This window comes from Dermacentor silvarum, chromosome 6 (genome assembly GCF_013339745.2).
Source record: "Dermacentor silvarum isolate Dsil-2018 chromosome 6, BIME_Dsil_1.4, whole genome shotgun sequence".
Taxonomy (NCBI): domain Eukaryota; kingdom Metazoa; phylum Arthropoda; class Arachnida; order Ixodida; family Ixodidae; genus Dermacentor; species Dermacentor silvarum.
The window spans coordinates 160,629,509-160,653,141 of NC_051159.1; the positions used below are offsets into that span (position 1 = coordinate 160,629,509).

The following is a 23,633-nucleotide window of genomic DNA, read 5'->3' on the forward strand; positions in this document are numbered from 1 at the left end:
GTACTGGACGACAAATGTCCACTCACCCAGATGAGCAGGCTACACGAATTGCGGTGCCTGTTTAGAGCTCTCGCGAAATATGCGCCAGAAATGTAATACCCTCGTGGCATTTTAAATTCACCACAATGCTAAAGTCCATTGAATATGCGAAATCGCAATATCCGATTTGCTGTTTCATTCCCCTTTTTTTTTTCTTTTGTCATGCACCTCGACATGTTCTTATCTCCGCTGCACACAGCTTGCGCAGGGCGATAGGTTTCGGGCACACGCTCCCAGCGTCAATTAGTCAGGCGGGCTGGGGCCTACGCCACTAGCGCAGTGGTTATTTACATACGTCAGGCAAATCTACAGTCCCCGTACGAAATAGCACATGCGAGGCGAGGGTTTAACTTTGATGGCGTGCCGTTGCGCGACGTCGCGTTGCCATAACGCTCGTCGGAGTGGAGCGTGCGTGCGCGCACATCGTAGCCACAGTCGCTGCCGCCAAGCGCGCATCAGGCGAATGCGAGCTCGTTACAGCGGCCGGAGTTGTTGCAGTCACTCAATCATTAGTCCTTTCGGGACGGGAGGCTGGTGCGAGGTTTAGTCGTGCGTTTCGTGCGCACGGTCGTCGCGCGTCGGTGATGTTGTCTGCGACGCGGCGGCAGGCCTTTTAAATTGCGGCCGCATGACGCTTCCCGTGGGCAAAGAGCTAGTTTCTTACTGACAGTAAACAGCGTGAACAAAAAAAGGGAAAAACACGGGGGCGAAAAACAACCAGACGGGACCTGCGCTGTCTTCCAAATGACGATATTTAAATTATGGGGATTTACGTGCCAAATCCCCGATCTGGTTATGAGGCACGCCCTAGAGGAGTAGTCCGGAATAATTGGACCACTTGGGGTTCTTTGTTGACAGGAATGCGAATTCATGCACATGCGCGGAAAGATTTACATGAAACCAATTCGCAACGAGAAAGAAAAGGAACCAACAAAAACCAAGAATCGAAAGAGTGAAAGCTTAGACAAGATGCCCGCTGCGCATGCCTCCACATTCCAAGTATCTGAGTTCTTTACTCGATAAGGTAACCGACGGTTTGCTCACGCAGACGCATTGTTTCCCAACCATCTGAGCTGCCTCGATGATTACACGCGTTTGATCATTCTTACATTCACAAATCACTATGGTTCACTGGCATTTTGGGGTACAGTTTTGAGCTAGCTATAGCATAAACGGTGGATCTCCCTAAGAAAAAAGAAAAAGACACAGAGAGACAAAAAATATCAATATAAACAGATGAGGAAGGAAGGAAACTCATCGCTCCCGCACGTAGTATGTTAGTCCCGATGACTCTGTGATCTGGAGTTGTGCTCATTAGTACTTTCAGTTTTTCTCATGCGGTAGTGAGGCATACGCTGTCTTGTAGCACACACATGCAGACGTAGATCCAAAGTGCGTGAGTGCATGAGAGTTCATACATACACACACACACACACAAACACACACACACACACACACACACACACACACACACACACACACACACACACACACACACACACACACACACACACACACACACACACACACACACACACACACATATATATATATATACATATAAAAAAGAGAGCAGTGAAATATATCTTGTTGCTTGCAAAAATGACATAATTCCTAGCCGCAAATACGGGTGGGTGCCAAGCGCAGCTCTCATACATACAGAGCCCCCTCACGACAGCCCTCATTAATTCACTGTGACCTACACCTCCATACGCCCTACCTCCTCGAGCAATGCCACGCACATCTTCCAGTAGAACTCCAAACAAAACCGTAGGGGCTCTCCCGATCGCATGAATACCGCAAGCACCTAGTGGCATCTCGATCAAATCTACCTGTAATAATTAATTGAGAAGGCTCTGAAAAGCGATGCCAGAAAGGTCCTGAACTGAAGGCCCCAAACGAGTGCCACATCCTGCCTCTTTAACTATAAAGTGTTTTCCTCTTCTCATTAGTCGTTCAAGACGCGTAATATCAGCACAAAGCCCGAAGACTGCAGAGTAAGCAGATTGTTCATCTTGCAAAAGACAGTCGCTGAGCAATCGGCTCCTTGCGTCAGGAAGCGTTCTCTCTGCTCGCTTTGTTACCCAGTGCGCCTATCAGGCTTCCTTATACTGACAACGTTTCGAGCGCTCCTTTCCGAACAGCTTCGCAACGTGAACAAAAAAGAGCATTGGTCTGTGTATACCAAAGTTTCACTTTGTTGATAGCGCTACTTAAGAGACGTGAGCTTCAGGAAGAAACTCGTTTTTGTGAGTATCATAATCATATTAGCGCTGCTTCGGTTAATATAAAGGCGGGTCTATTGCTAGAATACAATACCGGATCCTTCTTACACGCGCCTTCTTGTGCCTTGTAAAACAGTGCTAGAGCGCATGTGCGTATGAAGGCTCCCTGAATGTTATGGAGCGACTGTGCCACCAGCAGAGCAGACAGCGCAGCGCGATACAACTTACTGGACATAAACTACCCTCTTCCTTTCAAACTGCAAGTGCCTTTCTCGGATTTGCATTACGGACATCGTCTGCGATTGCATTACCCTCATACAGGGACATATTTTGAAGCAACTAAGCTTGCCTGTTTGGGATAGTGCAAGTAAATAATCATAGAAACAACTGCACCATAGAGGCGATCAATGCACAGTTACACTCCGGGAATGAAACTGTTATTACACGTTCGCTTCGTAAGTTTACGGCAAGCGTAAGGAAAATACGCCTCCTTGGTTCCGTCTTCAAAGTGTGACTTCGAGAGTCACGGTAACTGATTGCAGTATATTTGAAATAAATTACGGGTGGGCAAATATTCGAAATTTCAAATACGAATCGAATATTACAATAACTATTCGGATCCGTATCATATATATATAAATTGGCTGTGGCTTAACTCAGTTATGCCTGGGTGTGCGTTGCGAAAGGTACGGTTAATCTTATTGTTTAGCTTGGTTCTCTCTACGGTTACATCTTTACCGTTTGGCTTCGTACGTCTGAGTGTTTAAGTTTGGTTGTTACCTCTCGTTAAGTTATGGTTACATTAAAGACTAGACATTTTTAAAGTGTAACGCATTTATTTTGAAAGTCTTCATCTTGTTGTTTCTCAATTGCCACAAAGACGGCCCGATGGTTGGTGAGGCGGGAGGATAAGGGCTTGTCGTCCAGTGATTCGAACGCGTTTCGGGTGCTATCCTCATCTGAATCCACTCGCCTAGCCGCTTCGTACTTACGACGCTTCTCGAGGCGTGCGGCTCGTTCTTCCTCCGTCTCCTCGGCTCGCTGCCTCCTCTTGGGTTCGTTCCGACGACGAAGCCTGGCTTCTTTCAGTCTCTCCGACTCACTTTCCATATCTGCCGACGAATCCCACCTAGCCGCCCCTTCTATATATAAGATGCAACGCCGGCTCCTCCTCTGGTGCAACGCGGTTTCACCAGCTCCTCCTCTGACGTCATGCCAGATGGCGCGGCGAGCGGCACTGCCAGCTGCGACGGTTGCTAGGCAACGGCTCAGCTCACGTTGCGACCACCGGCCACAGCGAAACGGCGAGAATACGGCCAATGCAGCTCTCGCTACAAAAAAGAATTATTCGGGGTTTTCGAATATTCGAGACTAGCGAAATATTTCGCAACAACCAACAGTTACAGTCTAGTTACTGCTATCCGTCTGCTGAACGCGGTATCTCAAATTATCAGAAGTGAAGCAACAAGAAAGGTTTTCTAAAGAACGCAGAAACAAAACCAGCAATGGAAGCTTTGTCTTCGGTTTACATGACAACCTGTGAGGTTTGTTTTTAGTCTATGATGTACAATTTTCGGCAGTGAAGTCATGTAGGATTTTTACCTTTTTCGCTAGGGCCAGTCATGTTTTACTTGCGACGGGCGCTTTTACTTGTGTTTACGGCACACTAGTCCTTAAGCAGCTTTTGTGATTATTTTCCCCCAACTTGTGATAATCTTTCGACAACCACTCAATTACCGTTCATTGTAAAGCGTCTTTCTATACAGCAGTCAATAATTATTGAAAAGCTTGTTTGCAACCAGCCATAAAGATTTTTGAAAGCATATTCGTGCAGTTTTTTTTTTTACTCACACTTAGAGATCTTGTGTTTAAAACTGATTCTTCATCCCTCTAGTTAGCTGTCCTTTTTTGGACTAGTCAGTACAGGCGCAGTAAATAATTGTAGAGAATTATTATTCCTGTGCTAAATACGTATATACGTCAACGTTTCACTATTCGTTATTCTATCCGATGTTCGGTAATTACTATTCACATTCGTTTCATTCCAAAAAGTTATATTTGAACACCTCTACAATAAAGGTAAACCTTCAAGAACAAAAGAGCGAAACCATATTTCACGGAATGGTATATTTGGCCGGATATTCGTTTAGCTATAACGTTCCATTGAGTTAAATTCTAAGTTTAGATGATGTCAGATCTGCATCCCAAGCGTTGAAATGTCATTTTAGTCATTTTTTTCTATACGCAATGCAGCACCCACTTTATTGTGGACACGTAAGATTGCGCGTGAATAAGGAGGGTGGATGCATAAGCTACTGACAATGGGCGATTCGAGAGAATTGCATGGTATGTTTTGTGTGTTTCCTTTTATTCAAAAAGCTCTTCCGTCATGTCTTTTTAGAGCAAACGGCCAACCACGCCACAATAATAATTTTAAAAAATCCGTCCGACCTGCGCAGCTATAAACATGGACGTTTATGATAAGCTTGAACAGAGATTAAAAGCATGAACCTAGCTAGGCGGTATACGCGAAAGTCTGCAGTTCATTACTCAGTGCATGATCTAACGAAGAGAAAAATGCAGCGGTAGACGCTGCAACAAACAAGAGTACGCTAATGATCCACAGTTCTAGGTCACAGTGGCCACGCGTAGAGATCAGCGATCCTAATGCATCCATTTATGCAAGCAACTGGCTGACATGCGATCGTGAGGCGGGATTTCCATAGCGTAATCCGCTTTCCTGCTCAGACCCTCCGTAAGTTATTACACCGGTAACATCAACATTTTGGGCAATGAAAGAAGAAAGAAATTGCCCCGTTCGAATATTTTTTTAACATATTGCTTTTTATATTTCCAATCCGCACCACAATGGGGATCATAATCTGTTATTGTCAATAAAATATCAAATTCAACGCAAACTTGATGCTTTCATGAAATGCCGTATTTTCAGAATTCGTGGCGCAAGCAGCTTGAAAGCTGAAATGCATCCCATCACGAGGGCAACTTATATGGCTGTCTCATTTAGTTGTTGCGATCGCTGGGCACGCACGCGCTTAAGAACGTCCGAGCAGTAATTGGGCGCGAAAACATTAAACTAAGCTAGAGTGTTAGCATACACTTTTGAAGCTGCAATTCATTGCTCATTGAATACTTCGTATCAAAGTAGACAAGAAGACGAGGGAGGTTCCAGTGCCATTTAATTTCCGCATTTCCAAACACTTCAGCAGCGTCTAGCCGATAGCAGTTGTTTATCCTTGGAAAAAGGCTTGCTTTGCTACAGAAGTACTTTGTTCCTAACTAGCATGGCATTCCAAAATAATCAATAAGTCAACAAGTTTCCAGCGCCTTACCTGAATTAAAAAGCCAACATCTGAGTTCGGTCGACTGAGTCAATAATAAATAAGCTGATTTTATCATTTTTCATTTTTCACTCCTCTCTGCTAGGTCCCAGATGACAGGCAGCGTAGAGGAAGACTCAGAGACCGAACTGCTCAACGTGGTCTCCCGAAGATCAACGCTCGATTTCTTTACGCTGACTACCTGTCACCTGGCTTCCAACGTCAGTGCAGAGCTTCCGAAAAGCGTAGGTAGCTCCAAAATTACTAACCTATACACAAGAACCAACGGCGCTTGCGACAGGAGATTATAACGGGTACAGATCCCTTGTTAGGGATCAATAAACTGAGTCAGAGCTTCGACATGGCTTGCACAGGCGACCGCTGCCTCTCGAAAGTCGCTTCACTTGGAAGTTTCTCAGGGCCAACGAAGCAACAAGGATGTTTTTCCCCATCGCGGAATTTTCAACTTTTTCTCGATCTCACTCAGGTAGAACCTACTAGGTGCATCTAGTGCTCAAGGATGTCTACTTTCACCGTAAATGTTACGATTTCTTCAGAACGTGACTCAGCTCACCTCGAAAGATTTGAGCTAGGCTTAGGAAACAACTTACATTGCTGCAAAGTTTGTATTTCGTATTTCTTTGAGCCTGTTTGTCTCGGACTAAATTCGGTTTTCGCGCTCATCTCTATACAACATTTTATCTTTTACATTTGACTGTTTTGAGTCGCGCGTGCGCTTTCCTTTATTCTTGTTTACATAATAAAAAAAAGGATATGTTGGAGGAACCGAGTACGTAGTTTACTTGATCATCTCGTCAAAAGACCGCGAAATGTATCCCGGAGCGTTACTGTTGGACTTCACCTCCCGATCTTTTTTTTTTTTTTTTTTTTTTTGATGCGCGAAGAACTCCGTTCTTGGTTTGGCATTTGAGAGAGAAAAAAAATGTATTTAGCGACTGCACTCTAACCTGCTATTCTGCGTTAGGAAAGGAGAAACGGGGAAGGAATAAGCGGTGCGGTAATGTTAAGAAAACAATGTTGCAATAACATTGGTGGTCAAGACAGCAGCTTAGTTTAGGCCTTATAGGTCTAGTCCCATGTCGCGAACAAATTGTAGCATGGCACGCACTGTTTTTGCGTCACACCTCCAGTGAGGCAAAGAATGCAACATAAAGTTCTCCGAGCATCGTCTGGATGCTTTGAATAAAGTTCTTCGTATCCGTATCGTCTGGTGTTGATCTTTGCCAGAAAATAGCCGGAAGTTCACTTTTACTACGTACATGCTTGGCAAACGCAACATATGCGCCAGCTTCTCCGGCGCATGGCAGAGGTAGCAACATGGGCTGTTCTCGCGGACGATGACATTGGTTTGGCATCACCGACAAGGACAGTGTAGACACGAAATGTACATGAGATCTTTATATTTTATGGACATTTCCAGCTTTCTAAGGCTTTCTGGCTGGTTTATTTGGAGTATCTGTGCAATGTAGAAGTGCGCGAATAGCAATTACTGAGGCCAAATGAAATACAAATAGGATAGAGCAAAAACCGAATCCAATCTAATATCGGGTACTTTTCGAATAGTTTGAGAATAGTGAGCAACAGTTTTATAAAATGACATTCACATCCTAGTACACCTACAACCTTAGCGAGCTTCTGTGATTACATCAGACCACGGAGTAAGATAAGACAGGAGCGCCGACTCCGCTCGTCTGGAAGGGACACGTTCTGCAACGCCGGCTCCTGCTTCACAGCGTGTTCGCCAGATGGCGCTACGAATTAAGAAAAACTCTGCAGCGGAGAGGAGCAAAGGCGCGGGGACTCTCTCGTGGCGCCTGCTTGCCTATCCGTTTTGTCGTCTGCTCCGCGCACGCCCTGACGACTGTAGTACTTGCGCTTTATGATTTGTGCGCATATATTTTTTGTGTTTGATTGCTGTCAAATTGAGACGGCCGACGGTCCACGTTTGTAGCAGACGACACGCTCAGCGGGTGCCGCGCTGCCCGTTCTGCGCCGCCGTCGCTGCCGTCGCCGCCGGTCGCCGCCGGTCTCCGCCGGTCTCCGCCACTCAGCGCATGCGCACATGGAAGCAAGCTGTTGAGTTTTTTCCACGCGCCTCGACAGAGGGCGCTACGAGATGTATAATTTGCGTTGCACGTTTTGTCCCGAGCGAATGCGTTGCGCGGCGGCGGAGTCGGCGCTCCTGTCTTATCTTACTCCGTGCATCAGACCTTATGAATCGTTGCTTATTAAAAGCTAAAATGGAGCATAAGAACCAATAAGCGGATTGTTCGCATACTAAGGACTTTTTTTCTGAGTGCGAATGATAGTGGTTCAGCCGGAAACGCCTGGCTCGCTTAGGGAGGTAGAGCGTGCTCGATTTCATAATGTCCCGTGCTTTATGGCTATTGTGTCCAGCGCGATGCAATTTTATGTAATTTGGCTCCAGTTTTATGAATGATAAGGCACATTTTGACTATTCAAAAACCATTCGAGAAACATTTGCATTTACGAATAGTGACTATTCGATTGGAAGAACTGACTGTTGAGCAAGTTGGCCTATCATGTTCATTGGAAAACTTAGCGCAAAGTATTTGGAAACAGACACGGGGAACAGACGTGGACCCCATGTTCCGGCTTCCCTGCGTCCGTGTTCGAATTATTTGTGCTAAGTTTGGAACATGAAAACTATTCATGGAACCTATTCGATTTGTCATTCAAAACATCGCAAAAGACGGGACGGGGCTAGAGGTAAACAGACACACAAAGCGCTGATTGTGTTGACTTAGTATCTGTGTTGCCTTACCAAATGCGTCGCCAACTAGCTTGGATTCAGAGCTTAGTGCAGAATTTCGAAAGTTTCGAATATTCGCAGACCCCTAGTTTAATGTTGGCCCAATGTAAGTGCCAGCCATTTCTTAAAGAGAATAGCTGTCTATGGCACTTTCGACCGTTTTCGTGTTCGTCGGCTATACTTTCTCAGCAGATGCGCAGAGCATGAGCTCTTGCGCAAGCGAGTTTCGGGGTGCTTTGTCGCCGACCACCAAATTTCTTAAAAACGCACGTGCTGTCGCGCGAGAGCCTTGTGCCGTCTGAAGACTAAGATGCAGTGGTCGGTGTGCTTCCCAGCACCTTCCGAAGCCATTGACGCTAGAGATCATCGAGAGAATTGACCGCGAAGCTAGCGATAAGTTGAACGAGGGCTTCACTGAAGATTTAGCGGCATAGAATGACTAAAGTTGAAAAAGGGGCAAAATGAAGAGCAAGTGAACCAGGAAGCGTTCTGTGATAACCAAAAAGTAACAGCTGGCGGTATTCTATCTTGAATGACCTCACCCGTGAGCAGGAGACGTCGCACTTGGCTTCCTTCACAAATCCCAGAGGAAAAAAAGTCACCGCACTACCACCGCGAAATGCGACCGATGAAATAGTTACCGGTCGTCTCTGATATTGAAAAGCATATCAATGCGGCATGCATTACGTCCCCACCTTGTACCACAAGAGCTGTACCTAGAGCATATTGGAAAGAGACCACTGACATACGCCACCCTACTTGGCATTTTTCCTTTTCTTCATTTTTTAAGTGAAGCTTTCTATGTCTCAATGATTCGTCCGTGAGCGCCGAAAACGCATTGCAGAAAAGACAACTTACACAATGAAATTATCCGCACATCTCCGCACACAACAGAACAGCGGCTGCTTATCTGCGCACACTATAGAACAACGGCGAACGACATACGTATTGCAGAGCACTACAGTTAACAATCGCAGTTGTACCGATAAGAGCAATGGGAACTGCAACGCCACGCTACTCAGGCGAACTGTATATATCCGCATTGCATTGCGCGCGTCACGCAATGCATTCCCGGCCGTCACCATGGGTCGGCCTCGGATGCAGCACACGGCCGAAGAGGCTGCTGTACGCGAACGTAAGCGCGAGGGCGCCCGTACGGCCGATCCGGTGTATCGGCAGCGGCAGAGCCTCTGACCGTCTACCACAGCGATCACAAGGCACATCAAATACTGTGCAAGTTTAGAGTCGTCCGTGAAAGTGTCAGTGTGTGCGTGTAATCAACGGCTACATGATCTAAAATAAAGGCTATGCAACTAAACGAAATGTGTCTTCATTCAACTTCAATGTTCAAAAAATGCAATCGTAAACAAGCAATCAAATTACATATGCATCGCATCGGGCCGCTCAACATTTCTTGGGTTCGTGGCGTGGTTGTTGGCTTTGAACTTTAAGTGTGCACGGCAGAAAGCTTCGCGTTCCACCATCTTTCTTTAAGAAAGGGACATTGAATTTTTAAAGGACCCATTACTGCGTTCCTTAAATTTCTGAGCATGACTTTAGATTTCTGAACTGGCTACTTGGCCCTGCATATATATACGAATTTGTATGAAGTATGGCGAAATGACTGACGACATCGTAAAATCTCAAATTCTTCTTTTATTTCCTCCTCCCTTTCTCGAATCACAGAGTAGCAGGCTAGAGGAGTTTAACCTCAGACTGACCTGCTTGCCTTTCTTTTCAAGGGACCTCTGCCTCTTCCTCTCTCTCTCTCTCTCTCTTCGACACTTTGGTGTTACGGTCCTCTTCCTCTGTTTCTTCCTTGAGGCTAAGAAATAAAATCTCTACATTGTGTCATTGAGCCCAATATCATCAGCCTTATTTACGAATTCGCTTTTCACTGTAGTTTCTTTCTGTTGCTGTAATGTGCCACCACTAACTTTTTTTCTTTTTGATCTGCGTGATAGCTCTAGTGCTATCACGCAGATGTGCTGCGGCACAAAAATATAGGCAGATTTATCTTCTTTTTTGTGAGAATCTATCCTGGATTCATTTCTGAAACGACACCTAATGAAACTCTACGGCTATTTCCTAGGAAGTAGGCGAATTTTCGATACTAATGACTGACCTTCTATGAATTGCATAAATACACTACTTGAATGGACTCACTAGACGTAATATATGGACGATAAAAATGACTGATTATTTGGATTGCAATCCCGCGTCGAGCCCCGCGTCGAGCCCCTCGGCGAGTGATTAAGGCACTCGAGTAAAACCTCAAAAGATACACCAGACCACGCGGACGAAGGCCATTTATATTTACACTTTTTTTCCTTTTTTTGCTCTGTGATTGCGGACCGACACACATTTCGCATTCCCAGCATAGTTTCTATCGTTAAAAAATAACAGAAGAAAAATAGGGAAGACCACGAGCCGAGGAGAGCCTTCGCAGAGATCCCAGAGAGATAAACGTCGCTCCCAGGTCCCGAGAATCGAGCACTGTGATGGAAAGCACTTCTGAAACGAGGGCTAAACCAATAATGAAAAGCGCCCTGCACGTCCTGTTTCTGCCCGCACTCTCGTCTGGAACTTTCTTCTTTCATTTTCTATTGCCCTTTCTTTGTATGTAGCGACTGGGACGCGCTTATCTCATTGGCAAAAAAACATTTCGTCTTCGCGTCATTTTTAATTTACCTTTTCTTTCTTGCTTCTCTTTTGCAATTTTTTTTTTTTTGCTCACCAACAGGGAAAGGAAAAAATCGGAGAAAGTACTGCGGATCCGGCCTTAATCCGCTCAAAACCCATTCCGCGTAAATCTGGCCAGCTTTGACGTCTACGTGTGCACAATATACCGCACGTTCGGAAACTGAGGGAAATTGCAAAAAAAATGGTTGGGGGGGAGGGGAACGGCGGCATTGCTTCTGTTCTCCGACCGACACTGCACGTCCCCTTGTGTTTCTAGCCCCGTTTCAGCTCTTCGCTCCACATTGCCGTGGGCAAAGCAGGGTTCATCGTTTATGCGTTCTTCGATTTCTCTTTGATAGCTTCCTTTTCCCTTCTTAAAAGGGAGGAGGGAGGCTTTGTGGAGAAAGGGGACGCTTATAACTCCTGTTCCCTTGCACACGGGGGGATCACGATGGTCCTTTTATGCTTTCAGACAGATTCGTTTACTGATTTTCTCGGGTGTCTTTAGCACTTAGGCTTTACTGGAGATCCACTCCTCTTCATTTCTTCTTTTTATTCTCATTGGAGCCCCCGCACCTAGGCTTCTTCTTGTTAGCCCACCTGCGAACATTTTCTAATGAAGACAGAGTGACTCTAACGAATGCTTACTCGTTGAATTTGATTAGTTGTTGCAAACTTCATTTTCGTTCCGCAGAATTGAGCTAAATGAGGTGCCGGGAAACGAAAAGAAGTGGTGTGACTGCTGCCCCTGGTTTAGAGACGCAGGAACCAGGTTCGAGCATGAATAAAATTCCACCTGGCGTTAAGAGCTCCGCTTTTCTTTTTTCTTCCCTCTTTTTTTTTCTTGGGAAGCAATTGACACAAAAATATTACATCTATATTAAAGGATAGAAACGTTCTTCTATATGCTCTGGAGGGAATCAGGATGAGCAGATACTCTGATGTCATTTCTTTCTGTCTGTTTTTTCACAACCCGCTGTCACCTTATCTACTGTAGTGCTCTTGAATAATGAAGCTAGGTGGCTATATCATAACATGTTAGTTTAACGGAGCCCAACGACACCGAAAAAAAAAGAAAGGACGTAAAAAAACAGGAGGACCAAACTAACTTTACGCTGATCTACCACTACTTTTTCTTTCTTTATGGCCATTGCGGCCACATTATGATGAGGGAGAAATACAAAAAATGAAGAACAAAAAACACTCATGTACTCGATCTAGATGCATGTTGACAAATAAAATGGTGGTCAAAATTAGTGTGCTGCTCTTCACTACGGTGCCTTTCATTGTCTTAGAGAACATTTGATAAGTTAAAAATAATTAATCGATCACTCATTTGAATCAATCAATTATTTATTGAAGTGAATACACAAAATATTCTTGGGGAAGATAAACATAGACAGTTATGCCTCACTAAGTCATGCTACCTACATTTACCGCTTCGTCAATAATAGAAACACACGTGATAACGCGTGTTATTCATGAACGCATAGAAAACAAGAGAAACAGAACAACCACGATGTCCTTTGCTAATTTGTTTTGTGTTCGTTGTAAACTTATACTGTTATTTCTACACTATATCAGAGCCATAACTTGCCCACAAGGTTTGTAATGCATTGCCAAATGCCCCGAGGTATCGTTCTTTGCGAAATGAAAAGCGCGACAAGTCACTGATAATTCTGATCGTCAAGACCAAGCACTCGTTAGCTCGTTCTTGATCTCGATTCACGTTTATGCAGGACTCCACTGAGGCAGGGTACGGTTAGCTGAATATCTCCTCGATACAAAACGTAAACGTCTCTGCTACATTATCTCGAATGGTTTTGCGTAACCAGTACAAATACGCTTCTCACAAAGAAGTGCTCCCAGAGTTGAAGCGCTGTTTTAGCGCTTGATAGACGTAGCACTAGAGGATGATATTGTAAAAGCAGCAGACGAATTCTATCCTGACATGTACAGTACCCAGTGCAGCCACGCTAGCTTCATTCAATGTAATGATGAAAAGGATACAGAGGCCCCTTTATAACTGGCAATGAAGTTAAAAGTGCCTGGCAAAACATGACCCGGAGAAAATATAGGCTCATTAGCTTGCTTTCAGTATTGTATAAAATGTTCACCAAGATAATTTCCAATAGAATCAGGGCAACACTTGACTTCAGTCAACCAAGAGAACAGGCTGACTTCAGGAAGGGATATTCTACAGTGTACCAAATCCATGTCATCAATCACGTAATCGATAAATCTGCGGAGTACAACCAGCCTCTCTATATGGCTTTGATAGATTATGAAACGGCATTTGATTCAGTTGACATACCAGCAGTCATAGAGGTACTGCGTAATCACGTAGTGAAGGAGGCATACCTGAATATCTTCGAAAATATCAACAAAGATTTTATAGCTCCCTTGGTTCTCCACAAGAAAAGTAGAAAGTTACCTATCAAGAAAGGGGTCAGGCAAGGAGGCGCAATCTCTCCAATGCTATTCACTGCATGCTTAGAAGACGTATTCAATCTATTAGACTGGGAAGGCTTAGCAGTGAGGATCAACGCCGAATATCTCAGCAATCTTCGGTTTACAGATGACATTGTCCGGTTCAGCAACACTAGGGGCGAATTACAGCAAATGGTGAGGACCTTACTCGAGAAAGTGTAAGAATTGGGTTGAAGATGAATATGCAGAAGACAAAGATAATGTTCGATAGCCTGGCAAGGGAACAAGAATTCAGGATCGCCAGTCAGCCTCTAGAGTTTGTAAAGGAGTACGTTTATCTTGGTCAGTTACGCGCAGTGGACCCTGATCATGAGAAGGAAATGTATAGAAGAACAAAAATGGGTTGGAGAGCACACGGCAGGCACTACCAAATCCTGACTGGGAGCCTTACGACTAATGCTTAAAGGAAAAGTGTACAATTATTACATTCTACCGGTGCTAACATACGGGGCAGATACTTTGAGGTTAACAAAGAAGCTCGAGAACAAGTTACGGACCGCACAAAGACCGATGGAACGAAAAATGTTATGCGCAAATTTAAGAGGCACGAACAAACGGAGATAGCCGATAGTCTAGTTGTCATTAAGAGAAAAAAAATGGAGCTGAGCAGGCCATGTAATATGTAGGGTAGATAAGCGATGAACCATTAGAGTTATGGATGTCTATAGACCTTACACCATGTTTGTAAACAGCGGTAGGCGCCTGTCGATATATTTTAGGCCCTATAGCGACGTCGCGTAGGCTCCGCCCAACGTTTGGCTCCGCCCACGTTCGCCGCCACCGCTTGCACGCGCGTTTGGCGCATTTTCTTTAATGGGGTGGGGGAGCTAAAACCATGATTTCATTATGAAGCACACAGTAATGGGGGCGCCGGATTAAGTTTGACTACGTGAGATTCTTTAATCTGCACGTGCACGTTCTTGCATCTCGCCCCCATGGGGATACGGCCGAACGAGACGCTAGGCCTAGCTCGTTGACCGCCGCAGTGACGGCCGACAGCGCTTGCGGCCTGGCCTGCTGCTCATCATTGTGCGCCTATTTTTGACAACACGATTAACGTGGGCTTAAATGAATCGGTTTTGTCGGTGTCGTTGGTGCGAATAACAAACGAAACGTAGTACTTGCAAGCCAGCCGAGCCGCCTCGCTGAGACGGCCGGTGCTTCGGTTTCCGTCTGCGAGACGAAATGCCGTCGGGTCGTTGCTCCGGATGGCGCCAGTGGTTTAGTACTGGGCGCTGCTTTACGAAACACGCGCAAATTCGAGATAGCTTTTCTATTAAGAACTATTTTATGTTAAAAACAAGCTGTAGCCGATTTCTACGTCGCCGTGAGCGGCGATAGAAGCGATCGCCTCGGTGATGGGACCGGCAAGGTACCGGCCCTACGGCGACGCCGCCTGTGTAGGCCCGCGCAATGTGAGCTAGCTGTTGTACGCGGCCGTCCGATCGCTCCGAATCTGTACTAACACTGCACACTTTGTTTCGCGCTCGAAATTTAACTGACACGTTTAGGCGCGTTTATGACTTCCACACTGCAATGAACGCAGTTGTGACCCTGGTGCCTGCGTATGTGAACGTGTGACAGGATATTTACACTGCTGGTAGCTCAATTCTTTGACATGAAAATAAATTCGAATGTGAAGTGTGTTGTGGGGCATCTGCTCGCTCGACCTACATTCAAGGCTAATCCTAATCTAGCTTTCCCACAGTGCGGCAAGCAATTATAATGGCACGCTAATAACGATCCTAAGATCGTATATGATCCTAAGATCGTAACGATCCTAAGATCGGCTAATGCACGTCAATCAAAATAAAGGGAAGCTTAACGGTTACGAAATGTTTTGCGCATAATGGATGATCTGGTAACATAATCCAACTTTCGCTTTTTACCGCGGCGGCCCATTGCTTGCGACGGTTTTCATCAACAGGAAGCCTATGAAAACTTTAGTCTCTTGCGTATTTCGACACAACTCAGCTCATCCACATACTGCGTTTCTTTCATTGTAAAATCATAGAATAAAGACCTCACAGATGGAACCGCACAACCACCCGCGAAACCCAGCGGCTGCTGTGGTAGGCGCGACACGGGCGGCGGCTCGGCGGCGGAGTGCCTACCAAGCGAAACTAAATTTCGACGACAGCGTCACCGCATTTTCGTGACGTAGCGCCGTGGTGTAGGTCTATAGGGAAGAGAAGCGCAGTCGAGGACGGCAGAAAATTAGGTGGAGGGATGAAATTACGAAATCTGCAGGCGGAATCAAAACAGCTAGCGCAGGACAAGGGTAACTGAAGATCGCACGGAGAGGCCGTCGTCCTACAGTGGACATGAAATATGCTGCTGCTGGTGATGATGATGAGGCGCAGCACCAAACAGAGAAATGTGGTGACGCTCTTTCCAGTCCTGGTCTTACTTCAATTTGTTGAGTGTCTTATTACACCATAATAAGTATGAACCAACTACCCAAGCAAGAAGTAGTAATGAGTGCGCAAGGCACAATGCTGAACTTTTACTGGTTCTTCTATTATTATCAAACGCAAAGAATTCACTGTATGGAGATAACCCACATGAGTTATCTTATTTTTCTATTCACAATAATAAATCATACGAATACAATAATACGTTAGCTATTCTCTAGACACACTGCCTCTCAAGCAGTCCATTTACCGAACATATTTTTTCTGTAGAAATTCATTTAACATCTTCATGTTATGTACGTGTCTGAAGTAGTTCTTACAGCATTTATGTGAGTACTCGTTTCTCAATCCAACGCGCACGTATATTGTAACTAGCTATAACGGCAATTATTTTAAACTACTGCATTGAAAGCATTCGGAGAATTCTATGCTTTATGAACAACTCCCATTTTTTTTTTCAAAGTCAAAAATGGCTAAAAATTGTATCTTAGTTCCAGGCCGGCGTTTTATCTCCAGTAAATAAAGAGAAATTTGGAAATATGTTTGAGAACTAAGACACGCTAGCATCTGCAGCAGCTTGTTAACGCAAAAACCAACGCTATGTGAAACCCCAAAAGAGACGAAGAGACTCCTCGTGACTTTCACTTCAATGCAAATTCGCTGCGGCGAGAAATTTCGACTAATAATACCCAGTACCACAGCAAGCTATAAAAGAGAACCCGAAAACATTGTTAGGGGGTATTTCGTCTCCAGGTCATGCGCCATTTATCCTAGTAATTAGGTACCTTGTCCACTTCTTTATGTAAAAAAGGTGCGAACTGTTCCTGCTCAGCTCACCCCCGCGCGGTAATTGGTAAGTTGACGATGTATACGGTTAGTGCGCGCAGGCCCTAGTTCTACCTAACTATTATGTGAAAGGTTCACTCCTTAACCTTTTTTCTAGTACACAGCGCGTCCATACTGGCTTTTTTACACGCAATAAAAAGGCACTTTGCAAGTCAGCGTGCTGTTTCTGCATGCCTTCGACTCCTTAGCTACAGCTTACTTGTTCAACAAGCATGCAAGATCATTCGGATGTCAGGGGCGCAACTAAGTTGTCGAGGCGCGTGTTATTTTGTAATGTTTTTTGGCGATGGCTATTTCCGGCGAGTCATTACTTCAACCATGACAAGCTGTTTGCGCATCTAGGAAGAATAAAATCCGTGTGTCACGGTCGATACAGCAATAGGAGGCTGCTGAGCAAGCGCGAAAGCAGAGATGGAAAGCTACAGTCGAGGGCTGACAGCTTCTTTCACGCAAACAGCGTGCTTTGATGAAGAGAATGGTCCTTCATGTTAATAACGCTTCCGCAGCGTGATTTTATGACATAGTTTATCACACGCGTAATACGTATTCACTGAGCGTAAATTATGCGTCCTAAACTTAAGTCCAACCGGGGCCATGTGGCGATTTGTAGCAGAACCTGGGCGTACGCTTGCTTGGAAAATTATATTGTTGGTCATAAAGCAAATAATAAAATAGAAACACACCTAAGGAATACGATCTTGTTAGTGGCAGGTTGAGATTTCCCCGGTATAAAGTCGGATACGACACGCGTCACATTAATAGGTTATATATATATATATATATATATATATATATATATATAATCACTACATCGTCTTTTCATGTGCCACGGATCTTCGTCATGTCGAAGCATATTAAAATGAAACTCTGTAGTTCTTGTGCGAGAACTATGATCGGATTATGAGACACGCCGTAGTGAATGGCATAATTTTGAGCACCTGGCGTTCTTTAAAGTGCACTTAACTTTAAGTATACGAGTGTTCTTGCACTTCGTCCCCATTCGATGTGGCTACGGCGGCGTGGATCTAACCCATTACCTCGTGCTCAACAGCTCAACGCTTTAGATGTCGGACCCAATAGGATGTGGTTAAAAAGCAATGACTCTTTTTAGATCTAGGCATGTAAGACATCAACCAATTATTCTTGTTCTCTCCGTGCAATGTAACAGACACAAACTCCAAAATTCCACGGCATTGCAGCATGCATACTTTAGAGTATTCGAACGTTTCTAATTCCAGACACAATTATCCACAGACAATGGCCAATGATAGTAAAAAATTGTCCACAACATGATTGTTGAAATAAAAAGAGAGAAAAAGCTATTACTGCATTATAGATCCCGAATAATAATTCGAGTAGTGTGAGTAACGAGGAAATATTCAACTAACGCTGCAGATTACAAGATATGAACAACGATACTGACTGTAAGTTGTGTTAATCTTCTGTCGTTCTGGTATAACCATAGATCAATAAAAGCTTTCCACTGAAGCAAACTTTCATCCTTCCTGCAAAATCAGAGCTAAAGGTGTCTTTGTTATAAAATTCACGCTCTTTTTTTCCTTTCTGCTAATAATATGCCACTGATATGCGCAAAAACCATTGAACACACCGCACTGCTGACCTAATTTCTACTAAAAAAGGTTAGCTTACATTGCCATTGTGGATGACTAGAGCGAACTAGTAATTGAAGTGTCCGTTGCACGCGACATGGATACTAGTTTATCAAGGCGTAATATGGCTTATTAGTGGGCAGACGGCTTCTCATCTTGCTTAATGGCGCAGAGTTGTGTCCATTCGGCGAAATAAGACCTAGTAATCGACTACAAGACTGATTAGGACAACATGTGACACATCTTTACGCCAGTCAAAATGAGTTTTTTTTTTTCGACCTCTTCACTTGTTTTCTTGTAAAATATACTGCAGCGACGACATATAACATATACTCACGCAAAAAAAAAGAACCAACAAAAAATTCAGCAGTGGGAATAGCCAGGGTACGACACAAGCAGAAGCTACCGAACAACACATTCTAAGCGCCAAGGGAAGGGCAATTTTGTTTGAAACAGGATAATCTTGCCACAAGCCGTTTTCATGTGGAACAAAGAAACAATGAAAAGTTTATTCTCACCCTGCCCTGCGAGTCTATTTAAATGTGGAAGGGAGAGTCAATAGTCACTTTGTGAAATAACTAGGCTGCTGTAAAGTAACAATTCTTTTCGCTCAATCCTATTTCTTTTTTACAGTCCACGGCTCCCGACAGGCCGATCTTGGCGATTACGTAGGCGGACCACCCCTCGGACTACTGATGACGCGGGAAAAGGAAAAGATCGGAATTAAATCGTTGCATTACCCGGCCAGATATCGTCATCGAGCCAAGTTTGCTTCAGCACTTTGTTTCGGAGAGCATGGTCTGGCGTCTTAGAACATTTCGTGCATCTATTCTGTTTTTCCCCAAAACATTCATTGCAATAGGAGCCTCACTGAATGCAACATTCACGCCGCGTCTTCTGAGTGTTCTCGTTTGCGCCCCAGACGACCAATTTAAGTTTATTCTAACCCCGCATTCAGGACAAAGCAATTTCAACCACTCTTTGCGATGCGCATAATTGACGTAGCGATGTTCGAGAAGGACAGTCCTCTCTCATCTAAACTTCATTTGCACATGAAGTGACCCTTAGATAAAAGAAAGCTGCGTGCATATAAACACGAAAGGCTGGCGACCCCGTCTATTCGGTTTCAATTGCAGAAACTGAAATGACGCGACGAATACTCCACTTATTTTTTCTAACCACAAGGTTGAAGCGATTCCACATTTGAGCATTGGACGTTAAATAATCACATACTGCGCACATAAATAATGGTCGAAAGTCGACTGCATCGTGGCGCTAATGGTTGTTACTACTCAAAAGCAAGAGTGACGAATGACCTCCTTGTAGTCCGAGCATGTTCTATCTCTCAGCTATGTACAGCTATCTATCTATCTCTATTTCTATGTCTCAGCTATGTACCACAAAATATCACGGACCATGAAATCTGAGAAAAATATGAATATCTCCGCGACCTGACACCGCAGCCCGGTATTTGCATTTCGAGCATCGACTAGAATGTGCTAACAACATTGTCGTGTACAGTTTTACTGGCTACTGCAACAGGCTGTTCGGGAATTGAACGTTTTCTGAGATCCCGTGGTGCGTAAACTTTTGTGGTTGACTGTAGAAAATTTTCAAGTACATGTCAGTGAACGGTGAGCCACATTCTTACCAGTGCGCGTGCGACGAGTTTAACGCGTAGATCCAGAGCTTCAAGCCACGGCGAACGGAGCCCGAGAACACTTCAATCCTTCCTTTCTTCGGAATCGGCGTCAAAAACACGGCGTGCACCCGTCCGTCTGTCCGTGCCCCGGTGCCGACGGGTGAATACCGCCGATGGCAGAGCCGATAGAGAAACACGTCACTCGGCCCCTGTCAACACTCGATGCTGCAGAGTCGAGACCCTCCTCGCCTTTGCGCGAGCCTCGTCTTCCACGGCGCTTTCTTCTTGGACACCGGAGCTTACTCCTCGAGACGCCTGTCCCAGAATCTACGCCCGGCGGCGGAACCGAGAGCGACCGACGCCCCTCACACAACCGGCCGCCATCAAACTGTCAGAACTGAGGTGATGCCGCAGCCGAGAGTGAATAAGTAGGTAAGCGATGGGTGGAGATTTTCTTTTTTTCTGCTGCGTTTTGTTTTGCAGGCCCCCTCGGACGTGCTGGTGGTTAGTCCGCACGCTCGCGCACTACACCAACACACTGCTCTTTTGGAAGAGCCTTGTTCGTTCTTTTATCTCCTACTTGGCAAAAGTTTGAATCAAAAGGAAGAAACGAAGGATGATGGAAGGTGTTCTTCGTCTCCCGGACTGAGAAGTGCACCGCAAATCGGGGGATCACGCACGCGTAGCCAACACAACAGTGTCTTTCCCCTCGGCTTGATCGACGGGATGGCAGGCCAGAAGCAGACCCAGATTCTCCCGCGAGCCACAAGGTTTAGAGAGCGGCGTGCATAGCGCCGAACATTGCCGCGAGCGGCGACAGCACAAGTGAAGAGTTGCACCGCACACGAGTGAAAAGCACAGCGTACAGCTTTCGAGGGGGGTGCGACTCGGCCGCGCCGCGCGACTGACGGCGATATCGCGGTCGGGGCCCGGGACTCCGCGATTGGTTGCCAAGTTCGCCACAGAGCGGCGCTCCTCTGCTGGCGGCGCTCGGAGCTAATGGGGGATGGAGGAGGATGCTGCGCGCAGCATCCTCCGCCCCTCTTTCTTTCCGTTCTCTCCGCACTTCCTCCATCTCCTCCCCTTGCTCTCTTTTCTCGCCGCTCCAGCATCCCTTCCCTCTCCTCTCCTCAGACCCTGTGCAGCACAGCGTCTGCCCACGAGTACGGTGTGCGGATAGAACGAAGCGTGCTTTCTGTTCTCCCCCCTTGCAGTCGTTCGCTCCTGCGCTACCGTTATTGGGGTTTTGTTCCTCTTCTTTCAAGATCTCCGAGGAAAAAAATTATTTCTATAAAGAAGGAGAACGGAGAGACCTGGGGGTCTGAGGGGTGGTGTAAGGGGATTTAACCACGAACCCGAGTCTACGCCTGAAAGATTTTTTTTTTGTATTTCCTTCTTTCTTTCCTTTTCTTTATTCCTACGCGCGCATTGGGGAAACTCTGTCAAGTGACGTGGTCTGCCGCTCACTGTTCATTCTCATTTGATTCTTTCCACCTCTTCGTCGTAGTCGTCGCAGTCTCCCTCGCCCTCTTCAACGCACGGGCCTTCCCTCCGCCCATCTTCCAACGCTTTCCGACCTTATACCCGTCCTTCCACAGACGTCGCCGCCTCACGAGAGGAGAGCTCCTAGCCGCGCCTTCACCGTATGCACAGCGGAGAGCGGCTCGCAAATGAATGGATGGCCCTTCGTGCGGCCTGCAGTTCCCACTGCGCCTGTATTTTCTCTTCCCATTTTTACGGTTCCTTACATTTCCTTTTATTTTATAGGTGCGTTGCGCAGATCCACGAATTTCCGTTTTCACGCTGGCCCTCTTTATATTCTTCACTTTTTTTCCCGCTCCTAATTCGCCCAACCGACATTCGCTTTCCCGCGCAGCATTTTGTCCATCGCTTAACCGTAGTGCATAACGTGACCGTTTGCGCTGCCTTCTTTCTTTTTTTCTTGATTTCGTATTTCTAAACCCTCTCCTACCCAGACCAGTTGCTTCCGCTGCACCATTCGTGGTACGTGCCTGCCAATGTGGGACTGTAAAAAAAACATTTTTTTTTGTCGACCAAGATCAGCAGGAAGAATAGCGCGAGAGAGCAGTTAGTTAGAATTCTGAGGCATACCACTCACATCATCTGACAGCTGCACTGGCAAGAAAAACTGCTCTCTCGTTGGCCTCGCGTGCACGATTGTGCGCGCCGCTGCGCTTTTACCGTAATTGCGCGAAGAGGATGGAACAGCGCGGGCAATTTTTGGGAAGCTGGAGGTAGAACAAATACAAATAAATGTCCGTCTCACCCGTGGAACTGCGCAGACGCAATGTAAACAGGCGGCACGGCGTCGATCTCTCTGGTTCCCTGTGAACTAGATAAAAACGAGTGCCAGCTTTCATATAAGGTACGTGGTGGATCCATCTGTGATTTCGAGCGAGCGCATTTCCCTGGGGAGGCCTTTGCGAGACTGCGAGAAATTTCAAGAAGCCCGCTGTAATAGAGCAACAGAAGGCAGCGGTGCGTAGAACAAAGGGAAATAGTGCCTCCAAAAGCATTAGGCATATTGCTCGCGCAGTGTACTAAAAACACCGTATTCGCGCCTACTACGTATCACGATGTCCTTTTCATTAACCTAATTTATTATCTGGCATTATAACAATTAGTGTGAAATGAACACTTTCAGTAATGTCCTTCTGTTGGCATTATTTCCTTCAACTGAACGTCAATATCAGCGTCAACACATTTTAAAGAAAAATAAGGAAAACACGGGACATTGCAGATTTTGCTAATTTGCTAGTTTAGAGCAAATAAAGTCGGTCTATTTTATTTAGTTAAATCGGTGAAGGGAAGGGAAATTGAGCTGAGAAGTAAGAAAATATTACCAAATAGTTGTCCAGGTGAGCTCACTGGCCAAAGCGGCAGCAGCTACATCAACAGTAGTAAACATGAATAAGACCAACATAAAAATCCCCAGCCCTTCCCCTGTCGAGAAAATGGGGGTAAGCGAAGCTTGTCGTGTGTGTATCTGACCTTCGTGGTGATTTTCTCTCTCTCTCTCTATTTCTCACTCTTACTCTCTCTCTCTCTCTTTTTCTATTTCTCTCTCTTTTTTTCTCTCTTTCTTTCTCTGACCTTCGTGGTGATTTTCTTTTTTTCTTTCTCTCTCTCTTTTAGTGGGTCTGAGCACCCGCCAGACTCGATTCTCATTGATTCGAAAATAAAGTTTACGTTCTTCTTCTTCTTGTCTCTCTCTCTTTCTCTTGGTCTTTCTTTCTCTCTCTATTTCTTTCTTTATTTCTCTCTCCTTCCTTCTTTCTCTCTTTCTTTCTTCCTCTCACTCTTTTTCATCCCTGGCCTGTGCAAATGAGCTTGGACCCTTTCTGCACAATCGCCAGGATCGGCCCACTTTGGTGGAAGTTTTTTGCTGGGCACACGAAAGAACCGTTGGTTGGTAGAGGTATATAGCTTCGCTATAATATGTAATTATATTATGTAGTCGAACCTCGACATTACGTTGAATAAGTTGATTGTGCAGGCGTTTGTTTCTTTCCATTTCTTTTTTTTTCTTTTT

The 23,633-nt window shown here is 45.3% G+C and overlaps 1 protein-coding gene across 2 annotated transcripts in view; it reads right to left on the reverse strand.

Moving 5' to 3' along the window:
• Positions 1–20,968, reverse strand: part of LOC119456308 (nephrin-like) — a 311,635-nt gene extending 290,667 nt beyond the window's left edge. For both annotated transcript variants that reach the window (XM_037718006.2, XM_049669715.1), the window contains exon 1: positions 20,090–20,968. The gene's annotated coding sequence lies outside the window, so the exon portion shown is untranslated. The remainder of the gene's footprint in view (positions 1–20,089) is intronic.
• Between the last annotated feature and the right edge of the window lie 2,665 nt (positions 20,969–23,633).